Here is a 9,523-nt window from a genome sequence, read left to right on the forward strand (position 1 = left end):
GTTTTACTCCAGAAACTTCACTAGGTGTTCTCAGGTAAGATCAGGGAGAATCTGAGAAACTTGCTCCATGTGCCAGCTAAGACGAGAAGACTGCTGTCACTTAGGGTGAAATTCCAATCAAACCAAACTCCCCTACTAAACAAAAGACTTAATCTGCAGGAAAGACAACAAAATCCATATCCTGAAAGCACTGGAGGAAACCCATTGCAGCTGGGGCAAAGAAACCAAAAAACAAAAAGCTCTATGAGGAGAGGGAGCAGGCATGTGTGCTAGGCTCAGCATTGTATCTGAAGGAGAAGCATGAACACTTGTGCAGGTTATGTCACTAAAACTCAGGTTTATCATGCTTGTCTAAGATTAGAACATCAGAGAATGCCTGTCCCTCGCCTCAACACCACACTAAAAAACACTGAGTGAAAATAGCAGTGAAGGGTAACGAGATACATGTTCTTTCTGAGAAAAAAATAAGTAAAACTGAAAGCCCAACTGGAAAAACTCAAAGCCAATGGGAAGAAAACATCAAACTCAGCCCAGCTTCTAACTAGATTAAAGCAAACCTCCATACTGAAAGCTTAGCAGGAAAGACGTGCTTACCTTCAGTCATAAATTCCATTTACCTCAGTAATTACTGTCTTATACAAATCCAGTTTTCAGGTAAAAATAATGAGAAATAGACAAAGACAAGATAACAAAACATTCTGAAGAGACAAAATAATAAACAGAACCAGAATCAGATGTGACACAGGTCTTGAAACTATCAGACAGTGAATTTAAAATAACTGTGGTTGGTGTTCCACTTCTGGCATAGCGATGTGAGGAACTCTGAGAATCCACTCCCCAGTGAAATTTCTGGAAGTTGTTTTTTTTTTTAAGATTTTATTTATTTATCTGGCAGAGAGAGAGACAGGGAGAGAGCAAGCACGAGCAAGGGGAGTGGCAGGCAGGGAAGAAGCAGGCTCCCCGCTGAGAAGGATTCCCAGGACCCTGGGATCATGACCTGAGCTGAAGGCAGACGCTTAACCTACTGAGCCACCCAGGCACCCCTGAAAGTTATTTTTTTAACATAGTCATTTAAATTCTTTGGAAGTGGTCGTAAGGGCATACAGCAAATGAAAAAAAATTTTTAAGAAAATCTACTAAAACAATAAGAACTATGATAATCTGTTTCATTTTAACCAAGATTTTCCCTTTCCTTCCCCTCTCCTAGCTCAGCATGAGGGAAACTATATACCTACAGGGTATAGCCAAGAGCACAGGTCTCTTCACCTCAGCTCACATCTGTAAGGGCCACATTATGTTTCTAGGAGAGATGAAACTTTTCATCTTGCCTTGAGTTGTCTGTTGCTCAGGCTAAGTTCTGGGTGAGTGTAACTGAAATGGCAGAGTGTAGCTTCTGCCCAGTCCACATTTATCTGAAAGAAGCTCTCCCTCCAGCACAGTGTGCTGAGAATATTGGGACCCCCATTGCCTGGGAGAGGCAAACCAAAAGGACTTGAAGGTACTGTGCATCTTCAGTCAAATGCACATATCCTAAAGCAGGAGTGTCAGAAAAAACTGTGCTTCTATGTCAATCCCTAGCTCCAGAGCCTTGTATCAAGAGATTTTTCCTAGTGGGAGAGGCAGGCTTTTAAACAGAGTACCCAGTCCCTTTCCAAAGGAGCTGTCACACAGTATAAAGAAACTGAAGATTAAAAGCACTGTAAAAATATGAAGATTATCATGAAATGCAATTAAGGGGTCAGTAGATTAATTAGAGATGTAACTAAATGTCAGGCAGCTAGTTCACCAGAGAATTAGGGAAAGAGACAGCTAAGTAGAGCTTTAATGAAGTTGAAACAAACATTGAACAATGACTTCAAAAACGATCTCTGAAAAGAAGTTCTAATGTCATACCACAAATCTGTGAAGCAATTTATGTCCCGGTGCATTTTCTAAAACAATAGAGCAATCGAGCAGCTCTTAGTAGAAATTTAACAGTTACACGTGTTCAGGGAAAGAGTCAGTGAAGAGGACTGACAAAACCACTTTCATCCCACAGTGACTGTGGGCATACCCAACGTTGTACCCTCTCTGGAGCAATGTAAGAGTTTTCACATAACAGGGAAAAAATGGACATGACTAAAATAACCAGTCATGAAACAAACAAGCGAAAAACAATATTAATAAGCCCCAGAGGAAGAAGACCAGTTCTCGGAGTTGATAAAATGTATTATCTGAGAAAATTTTAAGACATGAAGAGAACCAGGGAAGTATGCCCATATATGAGGAACAAAGCAGGTCTGTGAAAGTGACCAGATGTTAAATTTAACAAAAACTTCAAAGTAGCCAGTATAAATAGATTTAAAGAATGAAAAAAAAAAAAAAACTGTGATTAAAGAAATAAAAGCAGGTATGATGACAACGTTACATCAAGTAGAAAAAAAGTCAATAAAGAGATAATATAAAAAGAAACAAGTGCTGTGAAGTGTGTAAACCTGGTGATTCACAGACCTGTACCCCTGGGGATAAAAATATATGTTTATAAAAAATAAAAAATTATATAAAAAATTAAAAAAAAAAAAGAAACAAGTGGAAGTTCTGAAAAGTACAGATTGAAATAAAAAAAATCATGAGAGGAGCTCAACAGTAGATTTGAGCTAGCAGGGAAAGAATTTGTTAAGTTTAAGATTCATAGATTTTATGTAATCTAAAGAAGAGAGTGAAAAAAGGAAAATGAACAGAGTCTCGGAGAAATAAGGAACACCATTAATCACACCAACTATACACATAATGGGAATACCAAAAGGAAAAGGAAAGGGGTCAGAAAATAATTCAAAGAAATAATATTTGAAAACTTCCCCAATTTAATGAAAAACACTCATCTACATATCCAGGAAACTCAGTGGATTTTAAGTAGGACATATGAAAGAGACTGGCAAACAGACAAAACATAGTAAAAATGTCAAAAGCCAAAGACAAGCAGAAAATTTTGAACACAGCAATAGAAAAATGACTCCTAACTTATAAGAGAACCTCAGTAAGAGTAAGCACTCATTTGTCATCAAAACAATGGATGCCAGAAGGAAGGAGGACCACATATTCAAACCGCTCAAAGATACAAACTGTTAACCAGCAATCCTGTATTCACCAAAAATATCTTTCAAAACTGAAGGCAAAATAAGGACATACTCAGACAAAAAAAAAAAGAAAAGAAAGAATCTGTTGCTAGTGTACCCACCTTACAAAACACAAGAAAGTTCTCTAGTTCTGAAAGTGAATAACCCCAGACAATAATTTGAATCCATGAAAAACTAAGCACACATACAGGTAATTAAGTAATTTTAAAAGCATGCTTTTCCTTTACCTTCTCTTAACTGATTTTGAAAAGCAACTGTTTAAAACAATACATTTGTAATTTCTTATTTTTTTCTATAACATATAGAGCAGAAATGTACCTGCCAATTAAAACACAAAGGAGGTGGATGGGAAAAGCTGTATTGGGCTAAGAATAGAAATGCCTGGGTATGCCCAGGAGACAAACTTTGGATTGACAAATAAATTAAAAGCAAAAGAATAAAAAATATATATATCATGAACACCCGAAGAACTGTGTGATAGATGCATGCCCTAACCTCACTGAAAAGTTGGGGGGAAAAAGAGCTGACCAAGTTGCTTTAGAAAACAGTGTTTTGGCTGTATGTTTTAAGGCTCAAGACAAAAAAAGCTGTACATAAATTCTGTTCTCTGGTTGGGAAAATTACAAGGATACATGATAATAATTCTGAAATTAACTATATACAAAGGTTAAATAAATAAGTAAATAAATCTTATATAAGGAGAACCATGTTTCTCACTGTCAGTGATAGAAGTTAAAAGTAAGTGGAGGGGGGTGCCTGGGTGGTTTAGTTGGTTAAGCATCCAACTCTTGATTTTGGCTCAGGTGATGATCTCAGGGTCCTGAGACTGAATCCTGCATCGGGCTCCCTATTCAGTGGAGTGTCTGCTTGAGGGCCCCTCTCTTCCTTTCCCTCTGTCCCTCCATGACTCAACTTTCCATGCCCCACACTCTCCCTGTGAGTGTATGTGTGCATGCACACATGTGGGCATGTGTACTCTCCCTCTCTGAAATAAATACACAGGATCTTTTTTAAATTGTTATTTATTTTTATTTTTTTAATATTTTACTTTTTTATTATGTTATGTTAGTCATTATACAGTACATCATTAGTTTTTGATGTAGTGTTCCATGATTCATTGTTTGTGTATAATACCCAGTACATTCATAAGATCTTTAAAAAAATAAGTGGAGAGATTGGAGAGCCTGGCTGGCTGAGTCAGAAGAGCAGGTGACTCTTGAGATTGGGGTTGTGAGTTTGAGCCCCACTGGTTGTAGAGATTACTTAAATAAAAGTAATAAATGGGGAGAAAGCTAAATGGATATTTGTCACAATGGACTGGAGTTACATGTATAAGTATGAACTTATGTGGGAGGGAAAGAAGAGGGAGGGAGGAAGAGACAGGAGAGAGATACAGACACAATAAATAAATGTAAGCATGTCTTTATACAAACCATGTTTAACATACATACATCTCCTTGCTCTATCAGCTGAGAAGTCCTAGAACAATGACACTCCAATCACAACAAAAATATCTTGCATTTAGATCTTAATTACTAAATATGATTATCCAAAAAAAGTAACCAAGATTGCTTGGAGAAATGGCTGATTATTGGGTTGAAAAAAAGAAAATACAGGATGAATCTGGAACATCCTGTAGTACCAGAAAGCAAGGAAGCAGAAAAAGAATGAGGGTATGCCAAACTGAAAGAGACCCTAAAGTCCAACGCTGGAATAATTTGGGCTAATAGCCAAATAATGATCATATTGAATCATAACCCCAAAGATTTAAAGACTCATTAGGGATGTCTTGGTGGCTCAGTAGGTTAAGTGTCTGCTTTTGGCTCAGGTCCTGATCTCAGGGTCCTGGGATTGAGTCCCACATTGGGCTCCTTGCTCTGCAGGGAGCCTGCTTCCCCCTCTGCCTCTGCCTGCTGCTCCCCCTGCTTGTGGTCTCTCGCTTTCTGAAAAATAAATAAGTAAAACAAACAAACAAAAGATTCTCTCTCCCTCTCCCTCTGCCCCTCACCCCCCTCTTAAATATGTCTTTAATAAAAAAAAATTCATGAGTCATAGTGATAGAAACAAGTAGTTGTAGAAATAAGTAAATGGGGCAGGGGAGGACAAATCTTCCTTACAGAGTAGTTTGGAAGTATCAAATGTAGAAGACAATAAGCAATTTAAAAATTTACTATCAGAACATCTCTGTAATAATCACTATAGGCAAAATCCACAGAATATTTGCATAGCTTCAAATGATCTAACCCCAAATATTTATTAATTATTATGGTTGTTTTCAAACACTTAACTTCAAATTCTTTGATACTCTACCCTCCAGGATGTAGAACTTAATTCCCCTCTTTAATGTGAGCTAGACCTAGTAACTTGCTTCTAACACATACAGTACAGAAGGGAAAAACAATAACTTTACAAGTGGAGAAACCCAGCTGACATCATCTTAACCAAGTGATCAAAATTAACATCACCAGTGATCAGTCATGTTGATATCATGCAAGCCTGATATTGTAATGAAAATAGCATTTCACCTCTGTGATATTCTTCCTCCAAACCAGTAACTCCGGTCTAATTATGAGAAAAATATCAGACAAACCCATATTGAGGAAAATTCTGAAAAATACCTCACTCTTTAAAAGTGCCAAGGTGGGACGCCTGGGTGGCTCAGTGCATTAAGCCTCTGCCTTCAGCTCAGGTCATGATCTCAGGGTCCTGGGATGAGCCCCGCATCGGGCTCTCTGCTCAGCAGGGAGCCTGCTTCCTCCCTCTCTCTGCCTGTCTCTCTGCCTACTTGTGATCTCTCTCTGTCAAATAAATAAATAAAATATTTTAAAAAAATAAATAAAAGTGCCAAGGTAATGAAAAATAAGGAAACACTGAGAAACTGTCACAGAGTAGAGAAGACTAAAAAACTTGTTAACTAAGTGCAATTTTGTATCCTGGTTGAATCCTGGAACAGAAGAAAGACATTGGTAGGGAACCTGGAGAAATCTATATAAAGTCCGTAATTTAGGTAATAGTATTGTATAAAAGTTAATTTCTTTGTTTTTATAAATGTAGCATAATTACTGGGTAAAACTGTGGATAGGGTATATGGAAATGCTTTGTACTGTCTTTAAAACTCTTTTTTAGAACTAAAATGATTTCAAAGCATAAAGTTTAAAAAATATACCGGGCTGTTTCAAGAACCCGTAACAAAACTCTCTTCATGAACAAAAGTGACCAAACAGTTGAGGAAACAAACTGAAATGTCATTACATGAATTCATTATTCAGGGAGAAAGGGAGAATTTGACAGACTGCGGTTGACAGTAATTACTAGAAAAAAGAAAACCAGTCCACGTTATGCCAGAAAACTATAACTACTTAATAAACTAGATGTGTGCATATATATTATATACATATAATATATATATATATGTATTTATTGTGTGTATGTACATGAAGCAATATTTTTTAAATACTGATCTGCCACTTTCTTTACTCAAAAAATATGTTAATATCATTCAGTGTCACTCATATGCACATTGTTTCATTCCTTTTTATATCTGCACAATTTCCACAGTATGGATAATTTCTTTAATTATTCCCATATCGGTGCAAATTTAAATTTTTCCACCAACTTAATGTTTCAACATTGGAATGGTGACAAAGTTGAACCAGATAAAGTTTTTGTGCTGATGGCATTTTCAGATAAGTGAGGGATACAAAGTAGAAAGTCAACAAAACAGGGTGAAAGTGTTAGGTTTGGAAAATATGGGGTCTAAAGGATAATACAGAGCAGGCAAGCAAGACAGCATCAAGAGGCCAGCACAGACTTTCTTTTCATCATGAATTTAATTTTTAAAAGCACTCAGCCTACATACAGAAGGGACCTTCTCTCCCCAACTCAGCTTGTGACACAGAAAAATGTTCCCTGGCCCAAGCTTTTACTGCAGCTGAAATGTGCCTCCCCTGAACCCAGAAGAGGTTCTACACAGATGCAGATTGCAAGGCTTAATTACACAAAGCAATCTAGAGAATCTAGCTGAGGTGGATTTTAAGCATGCTGTCACATATTAAAAGTCTAAGCAGTCCAGCTCAGGGATTCCAATTACTGTAGCCAACACAGATACCATGGGGACATTTGAAATGGTAGTGGTTATGACCCAGCATTTCAGGTTCACAACAATTCATAATAAGCCTTAAGCCCTGATAACTAGAAACTTTTGGCCACCATAATCTACAATGTGTGTAGCATTTTTTTTTTTTAAGATTTTATTTATTTATTTATTTGACAGACACAGCCAGAAAGGGAACACAAGCAGGGGGAGTGGGAGGGGGAGAAGCAGGCTTTCTGCTCAGCAGGGAGCCAGATGCAGGGCTGGATCCCAGGATCCTGGGATCATGACCTGAACGGAAGGCAGACACTTAACGACTGAGCCACCCAGGCGCCCCTCGCAATGTGTGTAGCATTTAGCTGTGAGTTCAGGAAGTGGTCAGAATCATCTGGAAGAGATGAAAAGTATCGTAGAAGTTGTGCTTTGAGTTAGGTTCATTTGTTTGGACATGGCCAATTGGTATTCCGACTAGTTTGTGAAACTTTGGAAACTTATGCATGCCAAATTTCCAAATATCAGGGAACATCATAGGGAGGGATGGTAGAAGAGTTTACTTTCTGAAACAGATACAGTTTAATTGGAAATCAGGGTTTCATGCTCTACTTATCAGAACAGGAGCGGACTACCCTCAGTGGAACAGAGACCTATTGTGTTGTGTTTACTTGTGCTCTGAAAGGGTACATCATCTTAGATGGTGGCCACTTGAGTCTGCACTATGCAGGCAAACCTTTGGATCTGGAGCAGATCTTGCCATGCTAGGAACGATGTTTTCAACCCATATAGAATATGCTAGAGAAGTGAGGGAGAGGAATAGCTGTCTCAAGCTCTGCTATGGGATGAGCTTTGAAACAGCAATGAAGAAATATGCAAGAGGAGTTGCTGAATATAGAGCCTCAGAAAGAAACACCAGGGAAGTGACTTCCAAAGGGAACATAGAAAAAAATATTCTGGATATCACAGTCTTGTATAAGAGCTCCTGGCTGGTAAAATGCTTCCTCCTATCTTCTCCTCTCACACCATCTGAAGAACTTGGGGCTTTGGAGCTATCCCTGGGAAAACAGACATTCATTGGGTCAGAAGCTCAGAGTGTCTACTTCCTAGAATTCATGTCTTTATTATTAAAATTAATATGTGTATCTTTTCCATTTCTTTTTTAAAAAGAATTTTTACTTTAATATAATACTATTGTCTTCAAAAATGTATTTATACTTAAAAGCTACTGTGATAAAATTAATTTCAAGGGTAGTTACATGTTCTGTTGATGCACTGAAATTGCTCAGGGACAGCAATGAAGGTAAAGGCTTGTATGATCTGGCTGTCGGGTGTGTACCAGTAAGGTGACTGATATCTCTCTTATGAGTATTTAGGAAAACAGGGTCAATATTCTCTATTGATAGCTCCATAAGAATGGTGTTCAAGTTGTTTTGACTACAGGTAAGCAGAATAGGCAGAGGTGGAACAATGCAACTTCTGTTCTAATTTTTGTCAGACAGAAAGAAGTTTCATCTGTGAGTCAATCTGCAAATAGCTTCTTCTGAAACTTGAAGACTTCTGGGAGATGGACCATTAAAAATTACAAGAGCCCTTCAAGTAGCATGTGAGCTGGAGCCTGACTCCCCACACCCCATTTTCAGCCCACCTCTGACCATCTGCCTGGTTAGATATGCCCTTCCCCTAAACTCACAGGAAAGGGCAAAGGTACAGGCAATCTTTCCCAAGGGCAATATGTGGGGTGCCGACCATTGTACAGCATGGATGGGGAAAGGGGGAATCATTTCCTGGTGGGGTGACTTTAGAGGCTGGGTGATGAAGTCTGGGCTCCTAAGAATGAACTGGATCAGGATCTAGGAGGAAGTGGAGGGCAATAGGGCAAGTGAAATAGGGCAAGAGAAAAAAAATTACCCATGAGGACAATGAGAGAAGAAGGAATACTTGGGGAACCATGAATGAGAGTTCCTTTTGATGTGGTAGAGTAGTGTGTGGCAAGGCAGGGAACATGTATCCTCAGGTTCAATTCAGATCAATGCTGAACGTCAGAATGAGTAAAGTAGGATTTACTTCTCTGATGGTGGGGTTGCCATCCAGGGCCTTAGAGTAGGAAAATAACAAGCTAAGAATAAAGAAGAGTAAAGTTTAATTTGGTAGTAAGGTGCAAGGTAAATTGGAGAGGGAGGCACTGAAGGCAGCAGATAAGTCAGAGAAGGAGTTTCCCAGACAGGAGTGAGGCAATAAGGTCCTAAATCTCTACACACAGGTTTATAGCAGCTCTTTTCATAATTACTCAAAACGAAGAACAACTTAGATGGCCTGTGGG

This window comes from Mustela nivalis (assembly GCF_964662115.1).
Source record: "Mustela nivalis genome assembly, chromosome: X".
Taxonomy (NCBI): Eukaryota; Metazoa; Chordata; class Mammalia; order Carnivora; family Mustelidae; genus Mustela; species Mustela nivalis.